The 27,850-nt window shown below is 39.0% G+C and overlaps 1 protein-coding gene across 4 annotated transcripts in view; it reads left to right on the top strand.

The window, feature by feature from the left end:
* Positions 1-27,850, top strand: part of grm8a (glutamate receptor, metabotropic 8a) — a 245,637-nt gene that overhangs the window by 47,489 nt on the left and 170,298 nt on the right. The window lies entirely within an intron of this gene.

The following is a 27,850-nucleotide window of genomic DNA, read 5'->3' as shown; positions in this document are numbered from 1 at the left end:
GCATGTAATGGAGAAGTTTCTTATATTAAAGGGCACCACAACAAAAACCATTGTCCCCATGGGGAGGCACGGTAGCGGCTGCATGCTAATGGGAAGGTAAATTATGCAGAGTTGATTACAGGATAGAACAAAAAAAAAGAGGTGATTATGATAGAAAACCTGCTTAACTGTAAAGGATATTACAATGGGTTAACTTTGGTTTAAATAAATTAGTCTGTTTCGAAAGGCCCAGTCAAAGTCCACATCTAAATCCAATTCACTTGTGGCAAGATTGAAAAACTGACGCTCCATTCAGACACTTTTTTGGCATTTTTGATAAACTATATCATTCTTCCTCTACTTCACAAATATTTTCCCCTTTGTGTTTGTCTGACACATAAAATGCTTAGAAAATACGTCAATATTTGTGGCTCTAATTGGTATGAAAATGTGGAAAGTCGTATGAACACTTTTTCTGTGAGGAGCTGCACAGTAGCTGGCTGTACGTACCGTCGCAAAACCTGCTTCAGAAATGATGAGCTCCTCCGCCGCCCCGAGAAATGATATGAACATAAGTGCAAGAACGACGTCACGTTCACATTGTGCGATCTTAATTCCCTACTGTATCCGATGAGGCATATTCCCATTTACATTCCGCCTTAGAACAAGGTGCTAAAGTACTTTTCAAGCCCAATTTAGAAGCAAACTTTTCAAATCAAGGCTACTTTATGGTAATGAGGCGGGAGCAGCGTGAATTGTAAGTCCATCTGATGGAAATGTGAGTGAGAAAATGGATCAGAGGCACACGCTGCCGTCTTAGCTCCCTCAAAGCACCGCACACATCCAGCCTGAACCCCCGCATTGTCCGACGGGGGGTAATGAATTGCGTGCAAGACTCGCCTGTGAATATTCCGAGAGCTGCTGAATGTCTTTGAAACGGTGAAGTTGCAGCCACTCGAAACGTGAGGGGTGAAGTTGATTGTGTGACTTGCTCAAGGGTTGAAATCTAAGGTAATCATACTGTCCTCTTTCCAATGTATTAAATCTTTTAGAGCACCCTATTTTTTTTATTCCAGTGGGGAGCAAAATTTAGCCTGCTGCCTCAGGGATTTAATCACAATGGAATGCATGTCAAGTCTTGTGGGAAACCATCAGAAGTAGGTCCACGCTCCATTTTGAAATCTTTTTTTTTTTTTTTTTTTTTTTTTTTTTTTTTTTGTGCGACTTGTAGCCTTGTCACATTTGCTTGCAACAAACTCCATTGTGCTGCTAATGGAGTCTTGTAGCATTTCTGTTGTTCTGTAGCGGAACAAACAAGCTCAGATTTTTCCACCCAGTCTTCCTCCGTTTTCTCTTGGAGTGAATCGGTGCGTGTTGCTGTGGGGTTTGTTTTTGTGTGTGTGTTTGAGGAAGGCTTGATTTAAAAGCTGCTGCGGGGGACTTCCTCCTTTCCTGATTGGCGATGCCACGAAAACATTCACGGTAGCGCACACAAACACAGGCGCGCTCTCTTTCGACGCACGAGCGCCGCGACAGATAAAAGAGCATCTCTGTCCAAGTGTGTGGAAATGTGTGTGTCTCTTTTCTGTGTGGGTGGCTCGCTGCGCTAGTGGGGAGGTGGGGAGGGGAGAAAAGAAAAAAGGGATAGGGAGTGAATGAATTGTGGTGCTGGGGGTGTGATGAGAGTTATCTCTCTGCAGATTAGAACAGATTGTTTTTCCAATAATAAAAAAAAGGAACATTCTCTGCTTTCACTCGTTCTCACCGAGTCGAGAAGAGACTTTGAGGGGTCAGCTGCTGCAGAGCAGCTACATTGGGAGAACGTTTGAGGCTGTGACATGTCATTTGACTGTTTGCCGATGTTTAAATTTTGTTTTGATAAACATCCCGTCTGGTCGCAGGCAGCGTCTATATTCTGATGCCATTTCTCTGTCCTGGAATGATATGGTGGTATATACTGGAGTACCATCCACATGAAAAAGCTCGTAAAGATGTATCATGATTGAGGTTGTATTTCAAGTAAAATATATTGACCTACCCAGGGCCACAGCGTCATCTACCAAAAAAAAAAACCTCAAATGGTTATAGTGACAGAGTTCCTGCACTTGAAATGCATTACAGAGACTGCGTTTTAATTTCTGAACAGTAGGCCTTCTTGCAAATGGTGTGGTGGGAGATTCACTTCAGCAGCATGATGTGGGATTCACAAAAATGAGATGAAACGTCAACCATATTTTTTGTGAAAACGGAAAGTCTCAGCTTTTTGTTTTTCAGAAATGGATTTCTAAAGAATTTCTAAATGAAAAGGATCTCCTATCAGTTTTTGAATAATTCAGTCCATCTTTGTTGCGTAATAGAGGAATTCGAGAGCTTCTTGCTGTTTCACATCATAAAAAGAGTCTCAGACACTCAGGCTGTCGGCTTTAAAACTTAAAGTACACAATAACTTATCATATGCAGACAACAAATGGAGTGTTTCTTAAGAAAGATGCCACTTTGGTGAGAAGGAGTGCTCATTTTAACATCTATAGATCTTGTTTAATTTACAGAAACTTTACAAAATCATGAAATTCAAAGCAACATTTTAATAAAAACCTCAATGCACTGTACTACCAAACTTCTCCTCACATTAGAAGATATGTTCCTTTGCCAACAAAATAACAAAGAACGAATAAATGCATGCGTTGAGCTTCTCCACATGTAGTGTGACCTGTGTTTTCTCTCCGTGGGTTTGGATTTATCCTTCCCATGCACCACTGTGTGCTACAGGCTCTGAGAAACATGACCGCAGCTACCTCCGCCTCATGTGGCTCCGATCAATACGGCAATCGATGGGTGTGAGGCAGAAAGTGATCCAAGACACCAACGAACAAATACATGTTGATAGAACCTCGCGATCCACTCGCAAAGACAAAACTCATGCACACAGCGTTACGGTGTGACAGCTGACGGATTACGATCTTTTTGGAGGTTGTGAAGATGTAGCCGTGCATGTGATTGTCGGCGCACCGGGCTCTCAGGAAGAGGAAACTCTGAGGGATTATAAAGAATCCATTATCTGCTTCATCACAGTCTCTCCTCATCACCTTTAAAAGCAGCACTTTCCCCTCTGACTTACTGCTACTTTTGGTAACGATGCTTCTCCTCAAAGAAAATAAATGTCTTCAAACAGGAGGAACTACAGTTCCCATTATGCTGCCACTGATAAGAGTAGGTAACAAGCATATATCCGGCACGGGGCTTAGGGTAAATTTAAGTAAAACTAGAAAGAAAAACATACATCAAGATTTGAGAGGGTGCAAGTGTAATTTAATCCAAAATCATGAGCTACATAGAAATTAATTGAGATGTTATTTGAGAAACGGTGAGAAGTATATATTTCCTTCTATTTTTAAATTATTTTTGCTTGTTATCTTCAAAGTTGTGAGCTCCCATTTTGGTCAGTTTGATCACGTGCACTGGAGCTGAGAGCGCAGTAAACAGGCGAACAGTTTTAAGGTTGGAAATATTTCCGGGTTGCAAATACGCTGAGAAATCCTTTGAACATATTCTTTGTACAGAAGGCCAGGTTGACCTTGCTGACTCCATCAAGGACAGACTGAGTTTCAACCTTTGTGGAAAAAATATCAGTGACATTTAATGGACACAAAGACAGATTTCTGGACACTCTGGTTTGCTATTGTATGTCCTTTGTTGGTGATTCTAAAGTATTTTTGGGAACTGAATAAATGCCAATGGGTTAACGCTGAAAAGGGCAATTACACCATTTATAGTGTAAAAGACGCTGTGGCCAGTTCAACACTATTTGTGCGTTGGAACACTTTTAATGGATACTGACCAGTAAAGTAAATAGAAAGTCCAGGCGTTTAACCATCACAGTTGGTCAGACTCTCAAATTCTTGTTGTCATCCTTTTTTTTTTTTTTCTATTATTGCTACTAACAGAGAACTAACAGCAGTCCCAGTGTCTCCACTCGCTGCCTACTATATCCCAGCCTCCCAACAGCTGCCATGATAAATAGATAATCAGTATTATTGATTTTCCAGGCATTGGTCATTATGGCTAGCCTGTTTGGAGTGAATAAATGCTTTTATGAACTTTACCGGTTGCTGGATAGAAACCCTTGAACTTGGCTCACATCAAAATTTTATGTCATGTTAGGTATTTGGGGTATAATCCATCTTCCATGTCAGCACCGGATCCGACTGTAATGAGCAGCGTTACCCGCTCGTTGTTTCATTGACACTTTTGCTAAATATCGGAAAAGTTGCAGTTGTTGCAGGATAAATGGAGCCAAAGTTTGAAAGGAAATTCGATTCCACAAAATGCGACCAAACGCGGTTCGACATGTCGGACTTGAGTTTCTTGTTTCAGACAATTTCTTTGGTTTTTATGAAGCTTTATCCTACAGATTTTGCACAGGCGATGGTATTACAGGTATACAAAAGTCTTGGGGAAGAAAAAAAAAAGTGCTGGTCAGTCTTTCTTTGGAGTGTTCTCATATCAAGGGCAGCTGTAGTTTGTGGCCCAAAGTAAAGAAAAATCCTCCAGCTTCGGTGTGCATTGGGCAAAGTGCTCAAATATTCATTTGACTCGGCCTGCCAGCCCACTGAACAAGACCTCAGTTTTTCTGTCAGGTCAAAATGAGGTGAAGATGTTTTTCATCCTCCTGCTTCCATCTTTTGAGGATGTTTGCTCACACGTTCTCTCGTTCATATTTTATGGCCGTTCGGTAAACACAAAAGGGCTTCTTTTATACTTTGCTGCATCTAGAAACCACGGCAACGTTGGTGTCCAACATGTCAACCATTCCGCATGTCGTTGACACCAACTTCTCCCTTCGGGGGTTGCAAGAATTTAAACTTTAAAATCCTGCTTTAAGGCAAATACACAATGGGGGGGAGTGATGCCCTGACTTCTTGATCCATTGAGAGCAGAGAGATGTTTATAAAGTCAGTTACTTTCCAGCAAATTTAATGGGAGTATTAGATTTAGAAAAGTTACATGCACCCATTTAAACCCCAGGGCAGGTTTTCAAGCCATTTCCCCCGCAACAAAAGCTCCCTCTAACTCTGTTTTCTCCATTTATTCAGTTATGTTGGATCTAATAAAGCACATTGACTGTGGACTGGCTCCTGATGCAAGGCCTGCTCCACGCGAGCCGCAGCCATTTATCACAGTGTCTTACCACCATGCTGGTTTTCTGACTCCTTGCAAATAAAACTTATCCTTATTTTTGCTTTTGGCCTTAATGAAAGATTCACGTTATTCTGTCGGATGATCTAGTGATTTTTAATTTTTTTTTTCCCCCCATTCACTCTTTCTTGCATGTTCTGTAGATATATTTTATACGTTTGATACTTAAAGGCTTTTGCGCATGTTGCTTGGTTATTGCAGTTCCTTCTGCTTTCAACTCCTCAATCATATCTGTGCAATTTATTTATTTATTTTTTCTGTTCAAAATCAGTTTTGTTTTTATTTATTATGCTACACAGCCGGTGTGAAATTGCATGTGTTGAAATGGGAGTAAGATAAGATCAGGTTATCGATGTCGAGGTGCAGTAAGGTTTTCAAAAGTTAGCTTCAAAACTAACGTTTTCTGAGATGCTACTTCTTGCAGTTTGTTAAAGTCCTTTCAATGGAGAATATTGGTGATCGCTTTTCTGCAGCGGTTTGGAGTTGCTTACTGTCAGATAGCTGGCTAAAAAGCAGCTGCGCTTTTACTTTGATTACAAAAAAGACAAATTCACCTCAGATACTTGAATGTACCTGTGCATCTTAACGGAAAACTGTGAATATTTAAACTTTTTTTATGATGCATGCTGTGATCCACAAACCTGAAGCGCATAAACCAGAATAAAAAAATTTATATATGTTTTTTTTTTAGTTTTTTTTTTAGAAAACCTAAGATATACTTGAAACTAAGTGATCAAGTGGCAAGAATTAAAAATTAGGTTTTTGTTCTGAATTATGTTGAAATTTTGTTGGTTTTACTCGAGAATTTCAGATGTGCTCATGCTAACAGGTACACCAGTTTTCCAAAAACGTATTTTTATTATTTGCTCCTCATTGGAAATATGACTGACATTTGCAACTCTCTTCCCCTCTTTGCTTCTTACCTTCTTTGTAAACAGTTTTATTGTTTTGTTTTTTTTTCCCTTTATCCGGCTTTGTTTTTTTTCTACCAAAAATATAATTAGAGAGGCTTTCAAACATGCTTTGAGACTCTGGACTGGCAAGAACGTAGCCACAATGTGCCAGGCTAATGATGCCAGCCATTTGTCTATGATCTCTCTTTGGGCTCAAGAAAGAATTTGTTGAGCTTACTTTCTCCGCACTTTCCTTGCCAGCAGATTATGTTCAGCTTGCATGTGCCAAAAAAAAGTGCTTTTGAGTCTTTTAGTTTTCCCTTTGCAATTTCAAAGCTTTAAGAGTTTGTAATCGGCTAATTATTTCCACGTGAGATATGTGATGCAGGAGAGGGGGAGGGTTTGGGAATAAGGCGCACAAATTAGAAAATGGCAAAGTTGCTGCACTTAGGGAACAAAAAAAAAAAAAAGAAAAAGAAAAAGAAGTCGCTTCTAAGGTAAAATAAGATCCAAAACGTGTAGTACTTTTTCTTCCCCCAGTGGAGCTTTGTTACTTGGCTGGTAAGTACAGTGAATTGGATGACAAGGTAGAAGTTTCCAAAAGCAAAATGTCAAGCTGAAGAACTTTCGGTTCACTGAATTTAAGAAGCTAAACTGTCCACAAGGCAGAGCCTAACATCCGCACGGCACGGGTGACTGGAGACGGATGTAGCATTTACTGAGACCCTAAAGTAAACTTTTTTCTTTTCCATGTTCCTCTGGGAAACTCAAAAACATTTAAAATCTCTATATTTTGAACTAAATGAGAAAGCTAAGCAACTGCTCTACTTATTCTCCTGTACCTCCAGCTCTTCCCGTTCGCCACGCGAATCTTCAGTCTGAACTCAAGCTTAGACTTCCTTCTCTCCCCACCCTTCGTATTCATAATCACATTATTAATATTCCTCATCTTTTTGACCGTCATCCAGACTTCCTATTTTCACCTCATAATTGAAGCTCAAGTGCTTCACTGCGGACTTGAAACATCCTTTTATCTCAGAACTGGTTGAATTGAAGACCAGCCACATTCCCCGTCCTGACGGCACACGGAAATATTAAATTCTGAATTGAACCAGTGGAGATGGAATAATATGTGGCATACAGTTGAAATAATATTAATAATAATAATGATAAAATGTATTTTTTAATGGAAATCACCACTAAAAGGTACGCATACTGTAAAATTGACTTTTTTGAGCTTTGCATGTTATGATGTTTGATTGAAAACATAAATAACAGAAATGGAAACGTGCAGAAAGAGCAGGAGCTTCTTAAAGAGACAGAGCCTTTTATTTCACAGTTGTAAAGTCAAATGTCATTTAGGTGATTTTTGATGTTTACAGCATTTTTGCAACAACTGAATCTAATGCAGTCCCTTGTGTCATAAAATGGCACTATGTGCCTGGAAAATGCACAACGCTGCCCCTTTAAATAATTTAATTTACCACTTAGGCGTGAGGATGTTTCCTTCAGCTGCTTAACCAGCTTAACTGATTTAGATTTCCTGTATGTCTGTGCATCGCTGAGTGCCAACTGCTCACTCCCTGTGTGGTGTTCCCTTGTGCTTCCTGTGTCACACACGTGAAGCCGAGAGCCAAGGGAAAATCCAACCTTTGCCAGCTCAGTGACCAGTACATTAAATCATCCACCCTGGGGTTCCCCCACTATGCAGGATCCATACCTACACTGGCAGATTCTTTGGCTAAATCTACTCAAACACCTAGAGTGAAGCTGGTTCAATCTAGTGCTCTCAACTTGACTGAAATAATCCAGTCTGTGTGGGTGTTTATGTGGAAGAACCATTTTTTGTCATATCGCTGGACAGTTGTGTTGTGATGCGTCTTTATCCAGTATTTGCACTAAAAAGTGATTGGCTCTCGGTAAAATATCCATATTTGCCTGTATGTGGACGTATTAAATGTGAAAAAAAAAAAAGACCAATATACATATCTGCTTGGATGCCCATCGTCTCAGCTGTAGGAGAAAAGCAAATAAAAATGAAGGCAAAACAAAAGCCAGCACATCCTAATGTCTACCCGGCGTTGGCCAACACACACCCAGACAGACAGGCTCACAAACACACTCGTTCCCTCTTGTCTGTCAGGCTGCCGGCAGAAGTGTTTGTCTGCAGAGGAAATGGAATTTGATGATGAAAGTACCCTTGAAGCGAAGACATTCGCACATAAACACAAACACATGGCTCCTAAATTTCACTGACATGGCAATATGACAGAAAATGTGCTTTTTTTCTCTCTCTCTCTCTCTGGCGGCATGCATCAGTGGTTGTGCTAGCAGAGATGAGTGATGGAGGGATAGGCCGGCTGGCGGAAGAGAGAGATGCTTGCACTGTGGGCCAGATGAAGGAAACGGAGAGCAGAAAGAGGAGTGACGTGTTGAGAGGGTCTGACAGCCGAAAAGATGGAAATTAAGGAGGTCAAGAGTTTGTCCGAGCAAATGTTTAAACACAGGTGGAATGCTGATCGAAGAGGATACAGCCAAAGGAAAAGTGTAGATTGTAGAAGGAATACTCTGAGATAACAAATATACCTGCACTGTAAGAATTAAAAGAGATAAACAAATGGTTTTAGTGCATTACATGTACTGCAACACATAGGATAAATAGCACAACATTGGGCACAAAAGGGACTGCATGTCCGTTCAGTATTTTTGGCAAGCAAAGTTTGAATGCTTGGTACGTCTGACCACATACTGCATTTGAGCATTTCTTTGTCATTGTGATATGGCAAGTTACAAATGTGGTCGCATTTGTGATTTTATTTATTTATTGCAACCCTTGGAGTCACAACATCAGCAAGAATATTTCAGAAAACAACATTGTTAGAAAATAACACGGTCATTTAAAAATAGAGTTCTGAGAGTTATTCCTAAAGGGTGCTCAGGTGCTGGCTTTCTAAAACTGACAGGAGGGTCTGTTGGTGCAACTGGAAAATTTTCCTGTTTTTCTTATGAGAAAAATGGGAAACTTCCTAAGCAACAACATGTGGGGGCGATGGGCAGCGATGTTACTCAATGCTCAAAACAGCTGGCCGCTTTATTTTTGGCATCTCATTAAAAGACTCCAAACTAAAGGAATGGGTGCATGTTAGAAAAGCTAAAACAAATTTGACACCAATTAATTTTTTAATTCTTACAAATACACACATTTTACATTTGTAGTTTTTCAGCAAAATTTATTTTCACAAATTCAAACAGGTAAGAATTCTGTGTTTTTAAAATGTCATTTCTGCAAAATAGAATTTTTTATTTATTTTTTATTTTTTTTTTCTTTTCCCTCCAGATTTGATTTTGGACTGACTTTAGACGTCATTACATCCACTGGAGTGGTGAGATCAAACTCTAAAGTAGGCCGGCGATCGCAAGTTAAACACAACCGGAAACAGGATTCCTGATGTGTAGCTCAACTTGAAAAGCATCTTCTTACTCACTTAGTGGATCTTCATCCAATTTTAGCTCCTGTGGATATATATCCGAAGATAGGACTCATCATTTTTTGATCAATAATGCACCGCTGTCTTTTTAGTGTCCATCTGATAAGGTCGAAGCTCTGAAACGGCCTCTTGTATCACGTATTAAAATTTTACCGAAAGGAGAGAAGATGGGCGGGGAAAGGGTAAGCTAAACTGCTTTGGGCAAGAAAGGACAGAAAGCAAAAGAGAGGAGAAAGGCAGAGGAGCGAGCGAGGAAAGACATTAAGAAAAAGACGGATAATGACTCAGAGCAATGTGCACACGAGCATGGAGGGGACAGGAGGTGTTACTCTGCTCTCCATCATAATTCGTTCTGCTGGCCACTGGCTTTGCCCAACTCTTCAGAAAACATCTGTTTATCATCTGACTTGGTCTCTCTTATTCCAACAACTTCAAGCATCAAAAAGTTAGGCCACCTTACAATAAAAAAAAAAAAAAAAAAAAAAAAAAAAAAGATATTTTGTCAAATGGATATTTCTACCAATTTTTACCATAATGATAAGAAATGTAAACAAACACCTTTTCTGTAAAATACTTGCATGAGTTATTCCAGTGTAGAGAAAATGGTCTAAAAGTGGAGACTATTCAAAACTATTAAAAAAAATAAATAAAAGAATTCAAAGCTGTTATGGTAACTACATCGAGCTCCTACTTCTGTTGATATGAAGGTGCATTACTCCACAATCAGAGGTTGTAAAGCTGAGCTTTCATAGGAAAACTAAAGAAACTTTTACTTTCTTACAAAAACATGAAGATGAGAATAAAATTTACCACAGAGAAAATGGACCGAGATTTCTTAACGTTCAATTTACAATCTAACAATTTAGAATACCAGAACGGCAACTGTATCCTTCCCCCAAAAAATAACATCATGTAAGTAGGGTGTGTTAGTCAGCATAAAGCTAAAAGAGTAGAAGTTGAGAAATGCTTTACAGTGGCAGGGCTTGGCTGGCTTGTCCGCTTCTTTGATGCATCAGATTTTTAACCACCTGTTAAAAGAAAACAATTTTAAAAAATGCTTCAGTTGAGCTAAAATTTGTTCTCCATGCAGAAAATCCCTCAAAAACCAGATGAAACCTGAAGCATAACCTTTTCAGATTGTCATGGCGTTGTAGAGGATAAAATAACTTTCTGATGCAGAGATTAACCAAAAATTAAAGATTGATTTGTGAACATTTATTTTGAAGGAATCTTATATTTAAATGGGTGCCCTAATTTTTGTCCCCCATTGTTCTGTGTTGTTTTTATTTTTTTACTCCAAGCACATAAAAATGGAAGAAATAAATGTATCTGCGAATCCTCTTGAATTATTATCAGTATATATTATATATAGTCCACCGGTGAAAATCAATAGTGTTTCCGACACTATTGGATTGCCAAGTTAGGTGAAATGACCTCTGTATTTAAGCAATGTGTTTTTATAGTAAATATATGATGCCGCTATTGGCATTTTCGTCATTTGATATCAGAAAGCGTGTAGCTCTTGGTCCCCCCAATTAGACGTGTCGGTTTCAATTTTGAGGGACGGCGCTCTTATTGATTAGAGTCTGCTGCCCATTTGCATCCCCTGGGGCTCGGCTTAATATTTTTGCCCTGAAACATGATGCATTTTGCACCGCTGCATGTGTGGCCGCTGTGACGGCAGCGACTAAGACTTCTTTCCTAATAAAAGATAAAATGCTGAAATGGTGACGATAGTTTGTGGCCTATTTTCTTACTCTGTCAAATAAAAAGAAGAAAAATCAATATAATTACTATTCTCCTTCTTTTAAAAGACTCCACTTGGAGAGGAGACTCCTGTGTGTAAGAAACTGAAATAAATGCATCCCAGTCTACACACCCATTACTGAAATAAGTTTTAGGAAGTTTTTACACAATTATTTACTGCTATGTAACGTTTGTTAAAGATTATGTATATAATCGTATTGTTGTTTATTAATCCAGTTTAATATCTTTTGCCATCTAACCACTGATGCTAGATTAGCTCTGATCTTTTCTAAGCAGCAGCACTCTAAACTACAGTAATTCAACCAACTTGCCATCATGTAATGTAACTAAAACGACGCTGTGTTCACGACGACTCGGAAACGCAGAACAAATTTATCTAATTGTCGAGTACGTGACGGTTCCGCATTTTAATAAATGCAGGATTACCAAACTGTTGTTCTCAAAGCGTTTCCCATTTTGCTTTCAGCAGCTAAAACGTCTATAAGTTATTGAGAGCAGAGCATGACGTTTAAATGGCAAGAAAACTCATGTGTTGCTAATGGTCCTCCATTGGTTCGTCATGTCTACTTGAATCAAATTCAGGTTGCTAATGGTTACAGACAGGATGATTTCAATTTGTAAACCCAGCAGTTTGTACTCAATAATAGGGTTATAGCTGTCTTTGATAATCACTATACAAGAAAATGTCACAAACTCTGCAAAGTGTTAGTTTAGCCCGTTCATGTTTAAGGTTGGAAGATTTCCCTTCTTTTTGCTTTAAGTAACTGTGGTAGTTAGTGGAGATCTTATCAAGATTTTTTTATCCCCTCTGACATGCGCAGGTTTAAAAGAATAGGAATAATTTTTCTGTGGTAAAAGTCTATTTTATAAATACATTAACTTTAAAAGGCAGTAAAATAACATCATACATTTAATCAATAGTGCATCACACCTGTCTAAGCCATCAATAATGGGCAATGTGTATTTCTGCAGAGCAACAGATGGTTTACTGACTCCTACAGCTTCTGCCTTCAGTAAACTCACATCTTCATCCTAAGGATTGTTTTTTTTGGTTGGTCTTTTTTTTTTTTTGGCTAAGCAGATTTCTGAAACACTGGCTTATTACTACTTCGCTCTATTAATGGCTTGATTATTTGACTCATCACGTATTTAAAGCAAGTTTATTTCATATTTTAATATTTGAGGCAATAATGGGACTGAAATTCCTCGATCACAAGAGAAATTTTTATTTTCATTATTTAAGGAGTTTTGGTGCCTGATAACTGTCAAAAATGAACTTCTGTGCTTTTTAGTATGTAATCTGATTCATTTCTTGAAGCTAAAAAGTTGCTAACTATGTGGTGGGCGTGTCTACTACTGATTCGTCCTCCTGTCTAACATCATCTCTCTGGTTTTATCAGTGAGTTCAAAAAGCCACGTAAGTTGGATTTGAATATTACATGCCGAGGTTGTGGCAGGACAGATGCATGTTGGAGGTTCGGATTTAAACTCTGTGGCAGCCCAGGAGGATTTCTAATGCAAATCGGAATATGCACTGAAACGACATTGGTCTCCTGAATAAAGTGCTGACTACACAGATTAGCTGTTTTTAATGGTGAAATATGCAGAAAATTAAAGAGTTTGATACCAAATCTGTGCCCAAATATTTTCTCTTATATGTTTTGATTTTTATACATGCCTAAGCATTTTGTATTTAAGGACAGGTTTTCTCTCCAGTTATGTGAAAGCACATTTGAAGTATGAGACATAAGATAAGCCTCTGTAACTCTTTATTTGAAGGTGTGTGCAAAAGACTGACATGAGACTGTCATAAACATGACATAACACCTGTCATGAATACGAACGACTCTACATAAATATTTGCAACTGTTGTCATGAAGTGTCTTTTGGTAAAAAGGGACATTTTCAATGCAAGGTTGCACTAAAAGTTGCATTAAAAGTTCATGAAAAGTGTCAACTTTGCTTTTATAATGACACTTTTAATGCAAATCTCCATGAAAGCTTGCATTGAAGGTAAACTAAAAGTGTCAACTTTGTATTAAAAGTGTCATTATTTACCAAATGACACTTCATGACAACACTTATAAGCACCCATGAAGACTCCTTTGAATTCATGACGGGCGTTATGCCATGCTTATGACGGTCAAATAAAGTGTTGGCGTAAGTCTCATTTAGCAAAAAATCTCTAAAATGTGGTTAAATGCGTCATAGAGCTCCTATAATGTTTATCTTATCAGTGTTGTAAGTGTGTATTGGTTGTAAGACCAATAACACTTAAATGCACAGTCATGCTGCAGATTGTTGCCCCCCCTACTCCTCTGTTCCCGCAGAGGTCAGTACCTTTCTACAGTCCTTTTAAAGATCAATAGTTCGTGTTTTTATGCCGCCGTAGAAGTTTGAACTTTGACCCAATACAATCTCTCAGGAATTTTGCTGCATGCTTAGCACATGCACACAGAAATGAAGCTTCCATCTCGTATCGGTTGAAGATCGAGTCTGTTTCTAATGCCAGCTCCGTGTTTGTTTTCACGCGCACTTCTACGAAAGCCGTCATTTTTGTCTGTTACACTTAGTTTTCACCTCTTGGGTATTATACCTTCTGAAGACTTAGATCAGGAGGCTTCTGGTGATTATTGAGAGGTTGAGGAATGCGTCAGACAGAGATTGCACATTTTTCTAAATGAGAATTGCATGTTCAAACTTGGTAAATTACTGTCAGCTTGAAGCGTCGTTGATTTGACGTGCTTTTTCAAGTGGTGAAAGATGAGGAAATGGGAAGAGAGCAGTTAGGCTTGACTGTGGCGCTAAGTGCTAAGGACGGGAGATTTAAATCCCAACATATTCAAAATCACTGACAATGATATTAGGCCATTTGTCAAAGCCATTTGTACAAAGCCGACACTTTGTGAAGTACCAACCAGTTCGTCACTGTCAAAATTTTAAGACAATTTTACCGTCGTAAAATAATCTAAAAGTGGAGACATTAATATATCTGAAAGCAGGGAATAGCAACATGAACACAAGCACATTTTGTGTCTTGAAGGCTAACAGTTTTATGATTTAGGGTAGTTTACTTTGGGAAAGCATGACTGTAGTTTACAAGTACTGCTGAGTTTGATTCAAAGTTGGTTTGATTTTTTTAGAAATGTAGTAGAACAGTTCCATACTGGCTCATCCCCAAGTATTTCAGGTTAATATACAGCACCATTCATGTGTTTTGTTTTATCTGGCGTAGTCAAAGCAACACGATTGACTCTGGTTCTTGTAGTCAGAACAAAAGTAGAGGGCTGCGTTCCCCGCAGGACAATAGTTTGATTCCTGAAAAAAGGTTTCTGCAGTCTTCATCCTCATTAGTTATCTCCAACTTAAGCTGAACAATCAGAATCATGGTGCACGTTTAAAGCCTTTGTGAGTAGATTTATAATTAAAGTCATACAAGACCTAGCAAAGGTAATATACCACTAGAAATCTTCAAACTCATAATTTATTTGCCGTCTCCAAATTCAAGAAAAAAAGTTTCACATTTTTTAGTCTGCTTCATTTCCTTCGGGGGTGCAGATACATGGACGAATAGCTGCGGCTGAACGAGATATTGTCTGCCAAACGTGGATGTGTGTTCAACTAGAATTGTCTCCTGCAGAGAAACACAGAACCCAAAAACAGCAGTTTTAATCTTGTGGATGAGTCAGAATAAAAAGAAATAATAATAATAATACCCAGAAAAAGCCAATATGACCCGCTGTTTAGTTCTCACAGGCAGCCGGCTTAAAGTGCGACGTGCACACGCGTTCGTTTTTTTTAATTATGTGTTGCAGTCACACGTCATAAACTTTCCTCTTAAACATTACTGGCATGTTTGCACCGCCGAGTATTAAAACTTAAGAAAATTAATCAGGAAGAAATGTAAAAAACTTAATAATTAGAGTAATCTAAATGAAGGTTCTATGCATTTGATGTTTTGTAATTATTGGTTAGATATTGCACAGTTCAGGTAGTGGTGAGTTTAGGTCTATAAATAATTTGCACAAGTCAAATAAAATGTTCAAATCTGCTGAAGGAGAAAGTTTAGTTAAGGTGCGACAACCTGGTTGCATAAGTGGTTGCATAATTTTTATTCAGTTTTCTCTGGTTAATGTCATCTTGTGTTGACATTATTTGCCCACTACCTTAGGAAAATTCTCTAAATCACTCAAAATGTGGAAGCATTTTTGTCCAAAGAGCTCTTGAAGTTCTCTGATTTTCTGCCAGTTCATTTTGAATTCTCATTCCAAACTCTTTCTTCTGATAATCTCATTGTGTTGTTGATTTCGACATTAGCGGACTCATAAATATCTTTAGCTCTCTTATCTTGAGCATTAGCATTTTTCTACTTGGTTTCCTTTGTTAGTCACATTTTCCCACCAGTTTGTATCCTGGTCTGGATGTGGTCTATGAGAATAGATGTTAGAACTAAAGAAAGAAAGGAGGGAGGGAAAGGTGTAATTAATAGAAAATGTTTAGACTAACTTTGAAATATTTTTTAGATTATGTTTTTCCTTCCACTGTTATTTTGTTTTCGTTGAATTTTGCCATCCATTCATGTACACAATGTCACATTCTGATCTCTACCTTTAAGCGATCATGAAATTGACAAAGGGCCGCGCTTCGACCGCTGACATGGGCCAGTACTGTCATGGCGACGCACTTTTTTCCTTCCACTGAACTTTCCATCATTACGATTGGATTCAGTACTTTGAACAGAAATGATTAGCATTAGCGGGTTTTCATCACTGTGGTTGCAGCTGAACAACGATTGAGTCGACAAACATTAAAATGATTCCGATTGTAATAGAAAGAACAACATAATCTATAATAGTCAAATGGAAATGAATGTTAACATATATTAAGAAGAGTTTCTTGTTTTGAATTGAATAATAAAAATTTATTTTATACATTGTACTCTAATTTACTGAGGTGAAGACTAGCAGATTTCACAGCTGAAAATCATCTCAGTATGTTTTTATGTTTACCAACACACCTGCCCTTGAACTACTCTCTCTTTTATTTTATTTTATTTTATTTTTTCTCAGAATGTGAATTAGAGGAGCGACTCTTAATGAATCTGTGCTTAACATTAGCTATAAGGAAGAATGAGCTAAAACGACAGAGACAGGGAGCAGCAGAGCGCAAGACAGGGTCCCTGCGTGACGTGCCCCTGTGTACTGTGAGCCATCCGAGGATGTTTTGCTTCTTAAAAGGTGTTTCTGCCCCCCTCCCTCAAGCAGAGTAAGGTTAGAGGGGGTCTCTGCTGGGGAAATCGCCAGCCAGGCTGAACTAATGGCCGCCGACAGAGAGGAGAGAGCAGTTGAGAGAGCTGGGGGGAGTCGGTGGACAGGAGAGGGGAAGTGGTTCAGTAGAAGGGGGGGAGAAGTATTGTAAGTGCAAGATGAGTTGGAGGTAGTAGAAGTGGAGAGAGGAGAGATAGATGGATGCCTGTTAGGAGATTTTGTAATTTTTTTAAATTTTTTTTTTTAGAAAGAGACTTTAGTGGTTAAAGTTTGGGCAGCAGAGATGGAGGTAAGAGGATTTATTGCCAGAGACTTTGACAGAAAGTTTCAGTCGTTGAAATGACAAAAAATAAAAAGTAAAAGGATTTTGCATCCGGCGGTTTCAGTTCTCATCTTAGTCCCCCTGAGTAAGACGGGCCAGAAACCAGTCCTACCCAACTGTGCTGCTCACTTTATTTGGCTACATCTCATTGTGCCTTTAGTCTGTTTTTAATCTGCCTTTCTCTCCTTGTGTTCGCTTTCAGCTGCAACATCAAAATGAGCACGTTATCAGGGGAGGGCGGCTGAGTCTGAGCAAGTCATCGCTCGCTCTTTCTTTCTTCGGCTTCATGTGGATTTTTCTACATTTTCATTCCCGTTCTCCTAAGCCTTCCTCCACCCCGCCTCCATGTTTTCACCTCACTATCCATGCTCAACGCAGATCTTCTTTCCCTGGTGTTTGACTGCCAGCTCTGATGACACTGCAACCTCTGATCTGTCCCCAGCCCCCTGAAGGGGCGTTGTGCTGCATGCTGGTGTGTGTGTGTGTTTTTTTGTGTTTTTTTTTTTGCTTTTTTTTTTTTTTTTTTGAGTGGTTGCAGATCCTGTCTGTCATCTTTAAACGTGTGCGGTTGTGTACGTGGAGCAGTCAAAGACTCTGTTTGTCGTCACATCAATCACTGTATCTTAAGGTCAGCTGAAGCCACCTCACCTCCCCCTGGAGTCACCGAAACCCTGGAGCTGCTGGTTGGAATATTTTCAGATTTTTATCTTCTTCTTCTTCTTCTTCTTCTTTTAAGTTGCTTAAAAATCAGCTGCTATTCTTTATCGACTAATAGCTAAATGTATTACTGGTGCACATCTGAAATCATCGTTAAATTGAGAAGTTCATTTATTTCTGTGGTAGTGTAGGTCATAAGATGTAGCTTTTAATCATAAATACAGTTTTCCTACATATCAGTTTACCACAAAATGTGGCCACTGATAAAATACATTAATCACTAGAATAATTGCTGAAATATTCCTTTTTTTTTCTTTTCTTGGATTCAAGTAACTGTATAACTGGCTTTACAGATGAGGTCATATGGTGGGTGTGTTAAAACGGCATTAACTTTTCCCCCATGAGCGACCCTCGAGATTTTACACACGTTTTATAGTTTCGGGATTCTTATCAGCATCTGCAAAGAGTATCCAGGATTGCAGCCTATAAGACTGCAGGCAAAGATCTTTGTCATGTTGATGTCTGATCACATACGTCCGAGTCCATCTTTCCATTTCTGACATGATTTCTATTTTTTTTTTCTTGTCTCGCTGACCTTGTTTTTGATATAAAGCTCAATGTCCCGAATAGAGGTTTTAATGTGAGACATCCATTGTGTATTTTGAACACTAAGGTATTTTATGCATGTTTGCAGAGCCCAGAGTCACAAACCGAAATGCTCCGTTAGGGGGCAGAGTTACTTTCTGCAGAGCACACAAAGCCTGAAATCTTGGACCATGTTATTGAATAACAGGAGATTCCATCAAGCAGTTTAAAAAGGGAGAAATTAAGCCATTAGATATATAAAAAAAAAAAAGGGGGGGTTCATATTTGGCGAAAAAAATAAATCAGGTCTAAATATTTAAATATTTAAAAATATCACAGACGAGGTACACGACTGCATTCTGACGATGATCTCGTTCCATTTTTGTACAAGACCTGTCTAATGTTCTCCCTGGTTAAAACATAAAAACTCAAAGATTGCACTACATCAATGGTAACAGATGTGGGCCTGACAGCTGCATATAAGAGAGGCGTCCTAAAATAAGTTCTTCAGGTTGCTCTTTCTGTTTAGTTTTTTTTCCCTCTGTGTGCTTGGAAAAAAAAAAACCCAGCGGTGCAGCAGTTAGTTATCGACACAGATATCTCCTGCCACACTAAATCCTCTTTCAAGCAGCTAGTATTGACATATGCAAACAGACCTAAGAGGTGCCAACCTGTTCTCGTAAATCCCAGCAGCTCCAAAAAAAAAAAAACAAAAAAAAAAAACACACTCTGTGTTTTCCTCACTAAAATGTCCTTCAGTGGTGCACAGTGCTCCCCCGGAGGTTAACACAAAGCATCCGGCATTCTTTGATCAAACTATCACTTGTTTTTATATCTGTAGCTGATCACAAAGTCTTGGAAGGTCAAGTGTTGCTGAGGATAGAAGTGGTTCCCTTAACTCCTTACGCCCCTCTCAGTTGAAGGACAGCAAACAGAATCAAAATGTTTTTGAGACAGCAGAGAAGTCATATCAGTTTTAAAAAAAATAGGTTTTGTTTAGGAAAAAACATTACCCATAGCATGAACAGAGAGCATTTACATAAATGTTCTACTCGGACGTGATTGAGCAATGGTCCAGTCAAAGTCCCATATCCAGTTGAGAATCTGCCGTGAAACCTGCCTGAACTTGAGACGTCTTGCAAAAGAGAGTGGCCAAAGGTTTCGGCCTTTAGATGTGCAAAACTGGTCGAGACCTGGTTCTACAAAGAACTGACTCGGGGGATTTGGATGTAAATGTATGCCGCACACTTCAGATTTTTATTTAGAAAAATAAAAAAAACATCCTTTATCCTTTCACTTTGTTGGCCTACCGCATTAAACGCAGTGAGGAGCGTGTTTGCGAGAGAGACGAGGATTCTGGCGTAGCGCTCTTCTTAAATTAAACTTGGAGAAAAAGAAGCAGGTTGGAGGCTTTGATCCCGACACTTTTCTAAAGTTGTTCCCTTCGATATTCCCATTTTATTTTTGCCCACATGCAGGATTAGTAAACAACTTTCGGCCAGCAGTTTTACTTGATCCCATTTCATCTTGTTTTCACATTGACACCGTCTGCCTCTTAGATGTTCTTCATACGGTATTCCCAACAGTCTCCGTTCCTTCTTTCCTCGCGAAGGACTCTTGCTTGTACAAAGTATTCACCATTTGAGGGAATAAAGCAAAAATAAAATAAAATAAAATAAAATAAGCCCAGCATGCATGGCTGTTTTTCTAAAAAGAATAAACTAGACATTCTCAGGCGGGTAACACACCTGGTGGTGTCAGTGGTGTGTTTGCGTGGCGTCTGGATTCCCTCTGAATCTCGTGCGCTCCGTGAATGTTTGTTTGCTTCATCTACGGATGTGTGTCCAGATTTTTGATGACGTCGCTACCAAGACATTTAAATGAGGGAGGACTTTGTTTTGGCCTTCCAGTAACCTTGTATGTGGCTTCATTGTCTGCCTTTGGTAATCCTACCATCTGTTGTATATGACTCTGTGTTTCACCCCGCAGAAAGGACATGATGATCAGTAAACAAGGCTGGATCTATTTTTTTTCCCTCTTCACTACATTACTCCAGCTTAATATCATCAGTGTTTAAAATGCATCCAACGTTTCCTCAAAAACATCCCCACCTGTCATCAGCTATGTGAGACTTTCCACCAATATGCTAAAGTGTGATGCTAATTACTTAGCTTTATCGAGTAATTAGTTTTGTTGGTTCAAGTAAAGCTTTGCTGTGAAGTTAAAATGGATGTTAAAACTGACAGCAGTGCAACAAATGGTTTGACCTTATTTGCAGTCTGTTATTACGTAAAGAAACTAAGCTAGCTCTAATGGGCTGCATCCACAATTGGGGAAATCATCATTTGTAATCAGAGCTGATCTCAAAACAGATCAAAGGCAGAAACGTGTTCAGCTGCAAAATAACTTGAATTAATTTTCCCAGCTGAGGATGAAAAAAAAAAAAAAACGATAATGATTTGAGTTTTCAGCGCATCCTTCTTTCTCAAGGAAGCGTACAAGATTATATGATTATCTTAAAACATAAAAGTATTTCCTGATGTAGACTTTGACACACTTTCTAATCTATTAGTTATTTAGCTATTTCTCAATGGTACGACTTTGCAAACAAGCAACTCCCGCACAGAACAGAAAAAAAGAAATGTTGTCTAACTGTGGCTGCTGGAGTATTTTATCTGCTGACTGGACTCTTTGTTAGGAGAAAATATGTCCCAGCATTTGAATGCCAGGTGTAAACATGAGCTATTATTTAGCTCTACATCTGTACAACGGTACACACAGCATTACTAAGCATAGACTCTGCTGGGGGAGGGGGGTTTCGTTTGGTTTTGGATGCGGTCATAAATATTGATGGCAGGACTCACATGCCTACTTCCTGATTTTTATTTTTTAAGCTTGTGAAGCAAAAGATTTCCGAGATAAGGATGGCAGGTGGGAGTGCAAACCGTATTTGCTGACTATGCACAATATTATAATTAGCACCTTTAGCTTGACAGCGTATTCTCATAAATATTTATATCCCAGGGCAGGTGTTGTTTTTTTTGTTTTTTTTTCTTTTGAGAAGGCGTTGAGAGGCTTTTCAGTGGTAGGTGAGGAAAAGCTGCGTAGCACCCTAACAATAGAATAAAACCAATCTTCTGGATGCCGGGGAGGTTTACATCAGTGTAAAGAGAAGGTCTGAGAGGCTGCGTCTTATGTTTGACTCTTTCTGTGCCGTCTGCGTACCTCTTTGCAGGTAGTTACTGTATTTGACCTTTGCGGCCATTAAATGCTCACACGTTTCAGCTTTTAGCTTTGACTTTGCAGAAACATGACCCAGCAGTGTCTGTGTGTGTGCTACAATAATGCACCTCAAATTAGATGCTTTCTTTTTGGTTCACCACCCAGGATGGGCAAGGACTGGATGTTGTCTCGGGTTATTTGTTCTTGACATTCATGTGTCCTGAACTATGCGGGTGTGTACAGCTTATTTTATTTATTCTTTTTTCCATGGCAAAAGTTGGGATGATGTCAAGATTGACAGCTCAGGTGGGAGGATCTGTAGATGACCACAAGTCGTGCACTAAACAAATCTAGGAAGAGTTGCAAGAAGGCGGCCATTTTTGCAAGAAAGGAATAAGAAGTCAGTTTAGAATTTGCCACATGTCATACAGGGGACAAAGGGAATATATCGAAAGGCAGTGTTCTCGTTAGATGAGATGAAAACACTTTGAACCACATGCAATGCGTTGTGTGGCAGAAAAGTTCTACACATTACACATGAACACAACGCCTCCACCAAGAGGGATGGAACTTGGTTGTGGAATTGCTTTACTTCAATTGGCAAATGATCTAGAGCTGATCAGATTCCACATTTCCCTTCTCTCTGCAAGTATTACTGGTTGTGGTCTATCACATTTAAATTCATTAAAGTGTATGGTTGTAACATGATGATGTGGAAAGTTTCAATATTTACTCAAATACATAACGCCAAACAGGATGAAATGCTGCCTCTCGCATTTGCTCTGAATTGTGTAAAGACTTTTTTTGTGGGTTTGTGTTTAACTGAAACTCTAATAGAAAATCCTGAGATGTGTCATCAGGGGTCACTGTTGTGTGAACTCATTGCTCCTGCTCTACTGAGGAGCTTCTCATTACTAAATAATTTTTTTAAAATAAGTTTTCTCCAAAGTTGTCTTAATGAGTGCCAAACACATTTCCATAAACACAGGCTTGAAGCATATGTGATCCTTATTGCTAATAAGCCATGTCTCATTTTGCAATAATGACCAGCTTGTCCTGCATTCCCATGGGCTACATGCTATTAATCAATAGGTTCTTTTCAGATGAAACCGTTTCTAATAGTCTGCTAATGTGCGCTCTGTATGTAGCAAAGGATTTTGGTGCATGCTGTTAAATTAATTCCTACTGTTTAAGCTAACTGTGATATAACAGGTGCGGGGGTGTTGCTGATGAACATTGTGACTACAAAGAATATAATTCATTCATGCATACCTTGCCTTTTGTGCAGTATGTGATAAATCCTTTTAATTAGTTCCCAGTATTTCAAGGACTTCCTTTGCCAGGATTTAGCCTTGGCTGCTCCTGCTGAGTAGCTTTCATTTCAGTAAAAATGTAGAGCAGCTGCAAAAGTTTGTCATCGCACTATATGGACAGATGAAGGCTGGTAATGCTTATAAAAATCCATCTGCTTTAACCAAATAAACCTAATAAATGTTGCTTAATAGCTATTCACTACTGTGCCTTTCAAGAGTGAACTTTTGCAAAGTTTGTCACTTTATAATCTCAGTGTGTTTCATCGGGAGTTTATGTGATAGGCGAGCAATTTTGAATCGGAAGGGAAATGATTCATGGTTTTCAGGTGAGGCATAAAGTGATGAAGTTGTGGAGAAGTTTAAATCAAGGTTAGGTTATAACACAAAATGCCAAACTTTGTCTCATGGCGTTCTGCTCCATTCATCATTCACAGTTGGAGAGGGAAAGGGCAAATGTGACCCTACAAGACACGGTCATCCACCTGAACTGACAGGTCAGGCAAATGGTGCATGTATCAGAGAAGCAACTCTAGAGGAGGTACTCAATGGAGAATTTGTCAATAGGACAATTATTGGTTGTACACCTAAAAGATCTGGTCTTAGTTGAATAGTTTTCCACAAGCTATGTACAGGACCTATCAAACATGTGGGAAAAGGTACTTTGGTCAAACCAAAGTTAGTTTTTGGCCCACAAGCAAAATACAGTTCCAGTTCCATTGTTTTTTTTAATCAGACCCCTCTCCAAAAACCGTCAAGGTGGTTGTGAAATTATCACAAAAGAGCATTTTGGAAATATTTTTCTGTCCTGTTGACTTCATTTTGTCGTGGCTTCTGCAATCCAAATGGTGGGTTGTTTGGAAATAACTCAAAAAATACCCTAGATCCTGAAAGGATTCATCCCATCCAAATGAAACTAATTGTCTTATAAAATAATTGATATCACAATTTTTACTTTATGCGATACACACCAGCAATGTTCAACCCCTTATATATACTGTCCCTACAGAGAAGCACAGGGGCGGTTACTATCACGTTGTGAGGATGTTATACTTTTACAGGGGCAGGGAAACTGGTCAAAGACGAGAGACAATTAGAAGCTGCAAAAGACTGAGACCCGGGTAGAGGTTCAACTTCCAACAAGCAGTTAGCGTTACAGTCGAAGTCTGTTTGTGTTATAACGTCCTAGTCAAAGTCCAGACCCAAATCCAATTTAAAGTATGTGGCAAAACTTGAAAATTGATATGGAAAGATGCTCTTGATACCATCAGACTGAGCTTGAGCTGTTGTTCCACTGCTATGGTTGATCAGATAAAAGAAAGCATTCAAATACAACATGTGATCTGACTATTAAGATTTTAACAAATACAATGAATATGAATCTTTTTACACAACTTTTCAGCGACTAGTCAACATTGTCATTGAAACACTTTACTGAAACACATTTCCTTTGCTTTCAAGAAGACATTTGAGTTCTTCTGCCAGAAGATGTTATCTTCAGGGGGGGAAACGCGCACACTTATCGCAGATGCATTTGTCTATTTGACATGTGGAATGCAGTAGTCTGGCTGAAATCTTGCTCACCCAAGGGCATCTCTTAGCAGATGTCAAGTTTGTGTGACCTGGTGATGTACTGTGTGTGTACATTTGTTCCACTAAGTGTTTTTTTTGTTTTTTTTTGTGCTTTTACATGAGCAACAATGCCTGTCATATAGATGCTGCAAGAGACTTTTCCACCAATCTGTCCTGCCAAGAGCCAAGAGAAGGGATCTAAAATTGCAGCGTGTGAGTTTCGGCTTATTGAGGAGGTCATCTGTATATTCAGATTGATCCGAAACTTTGAGCCCTACTTTAGGATGTGTGTGGTGAATTAATTTTAAGGTCATGCCTCATGTGTCCCGGCTCTACATTTAATGAATCGATTGATGTTGGCCAACATTAGAGATGTTCGAGTCCTCCAACACTTCCTGCACAGCTCTTTCATGATAAGTGTGTCTTGGATTGATTTTTTTTCTTCTTCTTTTTCTTTGTAATGCAATATTAAAAGCCAGACTGAATTAAATATGGCTAATTCAATATTCATTTCAAACAAGGTTTTGGTAGAACACTGTTTGCCAGCAGACCCCATATGGGATTGGCTGCTATAAGACATGGAAGATCCTCTCTTTCAGCTATCATTCGCCATTAATTATTTGTGGGTTACTTAAATCTCTGTCTTATTTCATTCTGTAACAGTTACTACGGTTGCTTTGAGCCGATATAATCAAGGTGCCTTCTTTTTTTCTTCTTCTTCTGGTTTTCTTCAGAATGCTAATTTAGTTTGGGGCGAAAGTTTGAAAACTCGACTACAGGAGCTTTCTGAAGTGTAAAGTTTCAAATGAAGAGAAGCTGGATTACACAGCAGCGGATCACACCTGCTTAATGTATGCATGGCTGGCATCCACATCTTGGATCAATGAGACTGAGGTGCATTGATTTATCCTGGACGGCCTGGGGCTGAGGGGTTTCTGCAGTGATGACTGAGGCCTTACCTCCTTCCTGGCAGCTGCGTTTGTAAAAATGCAAGCGGTGTCTTGAATGTGAGTGTATCTTACATGCGTACAGCTAATGCTTGTCGTCATCTGCAGTGACTCAAACTAAAATAGGACAGGTACTGCGTGGCTCAGTTGGCAGAGTGCATCGTATTTGTTGTTGGTTCAGTTCCTGCTCTCAGGTTATTTGCTGCATGTCTTCCTCTTTCTCTCACTACCCTATATCTTGTCAATTTATTGTGCAATAGAGGCCAATGTTGTAAAAACAAATAAACTAATCAAAAAAAACGAAGGGAATCTGAGTTAAAGTAGTACAGCACATCTATTTGCTTCAGTCTTTTCTCCTATTCAAGAATTGTAAAAGGAAATGCTCAGCCTGATTTGCTACATTAACAGTTTTAAATGTCTAAATTCTTGCTCAGTCTGTAGATATCATCACACATATTATCTCCTTATCTCCCCACACAACACAGGCTTGAGAGTAAATTACAAGATGAATAAATTATGAATAGCGTTAAATAATTCATTGCATAACATACACTATTTTCTTATGAAGGGGATAGAAGTCTTTTGAACTGTGAAGCAAATAATTTTCTTAGTACTTGGCTGCCTTTTAAATGCTGATCATGAAAAAAATGGTGCTTGTTCAAAAATGTTGATAGCTCAATTTTAAAGTCCAGTATGAGAAATTGCAGGGACAAAATCTACATTAATACCAGATAATTAGTTTGATTTCGTACGTGCCTCATGTTACAAATTTGCCTCATTCCTAATTTGCACAAACTGTAGGTATGCAAATGTACAGTATCTAATTTGGCATTTAATTGCACATTAATGAAAGTTGATTAGGAAACCAAACTTTTAACCATCGTTCTGTGGTAACTCAATACAATAAAATTCTGCAAAGCCGAGTTCAGAATTGGCAAAATTCCACTTATTGTCAAACAAATAAAGGAAGTGGTTGATTTTTCTATTTTTCAATCTAAGAGATGACGTTACTGCAGTGAGACTATTTTCAGGTTTCTCACAGATATTTATCTGGGGTGCCTTTAATTATGTGGCTGTATGTCAGGTGTGTTTGGAAGCTGTCGACAGTGTGAAGCTGATTCTTCTTTCCTTCTTGGAAAATGCTTGTGGTCTATTTCAATCCCTGACTAAAAAGGACGGCCACAGATGCCACAAACAGACTGGTAATTTACTTTATTGTATCTGCATCTGCTGAAGCTCTAAATCACAACTTCCATAAATGCATGAGAACTTTTTTTTAAACTCATTTTATTGCGTCGATGCACGGTTCCAGAGCAGCATAATGGAGGAGACAAACCATATCACACAATAACTTTGCAGGAGTAGCAAATGTCAGTTCTGGCAAGCCAATGCTGAATTGCCAGTGTCACTTATAAATACTTGTACCAATGCACTTTCTCCATGACCTACACTAATAAGCATGTACATACGATCACAGGTCCACCGTAACACACAATCACACACCTGAATGTACCTGAAGAAGCCTGTGCACGCACACACACACACACACACACACACACGCAGACACCACTCACACCGAAGCGGTGCCCTGCCACATGCTCCTCAATCGTATTACAGTGGCTCTCAGCCTGTTATGATCTCATTCCAAAAGCATTCAGCACTGCCACAAAGCAATTCCAAACACATTTCCAAAACACATTTTGCCGCGCCACAAAGTGTTACATCCATCACTGGGGGAATAAGGCGTAATAACCGACAGTCACTGTAATAGTTGATTCCCCTGCCAAGGAAATGTGAGTGCGAGACTCTTTGGTGATGCCCCTCGGTGCGACGGTATGCACGCATATGGGTGTGTCCTTGTGTGCGAATGCTCAAAGAGAACTTGACCAGCTACGCTAAAGCCAGGAGAATCTCTCGTCTCTGCCACCCATATTTATGTAATGACATGCTGAGAGAATAAATTATAAACTTCTATCTTCCTCTCTATTTCATCTTCTTTTAGTTGTTAGAGCTTACCCAGTCTTTTTCTCATTGACATCACCAACCCCACGTCTTCATTTAAAATAAAGTAACACTTCTCCATGTCAGTTTGCGATTAAAACGCTCTCACGTGTCTGTCGGGCCTCTTTTTCTTTTCTTTTTCTCCCCCCTCGTACTTAAAGAAAGGAAGTGAGGAATCACTCGAGTTGTTGGCATTGCCGGTAATGGAGAGTTTCTATGTGAAGATGATGGATAACGAATGGGGGAGAAACATAAAGAGAGAATCAAAGTGAGAATGGAACTAGACAAGATGAAACGGACAAAGTGATCAAAGAATCCGAGGAGACAGCGATATATAATTAGAATAGAGAAAATGGCACTAAAGTTTGAGGCTTGGAAGAGAAGACAGTGGGAATGCAGTGGAGGTGTGAGGAATAATAAAAAAAAGTCATGCAAATATTTGTGTGCTATTAAAATAAAGTTGGCGAGGCAGAAGATGGGAAGGTGAAAAACTCGATTGCAGTACAGTGTGAGGCAGATTTATATTCTCAAAAGGATCCATTAGCTTTTTACAGAACTGGGGTTCTGTGAAAAGATTGAGTATTTGCTAAAAATTCTAATTACATGAATGTAAATGTGAAATTAAGTTTATGAAATATTGCATT

Source organism: Gambusia affinis, linkage group LG23, assembly GCF_019740435.1.
Source record: "Gambusia affinis linkage group LG23, SWU_Gaff_1.0, whole genome shotgun sequence".
NCBI classification, from domain to species: domain Eukaryota; kingdom Metazoa; phylum Chordata; class Actinopteri; order Cyprinodontiformes; family Poeciliidae; genus Gambusia; species Gambusia affinis.
The sequence above is the reverse complement of the archived record's forward strand: the minus strand, read 5'-3'. Positions and strand labels throughout refer to the sequence as shown.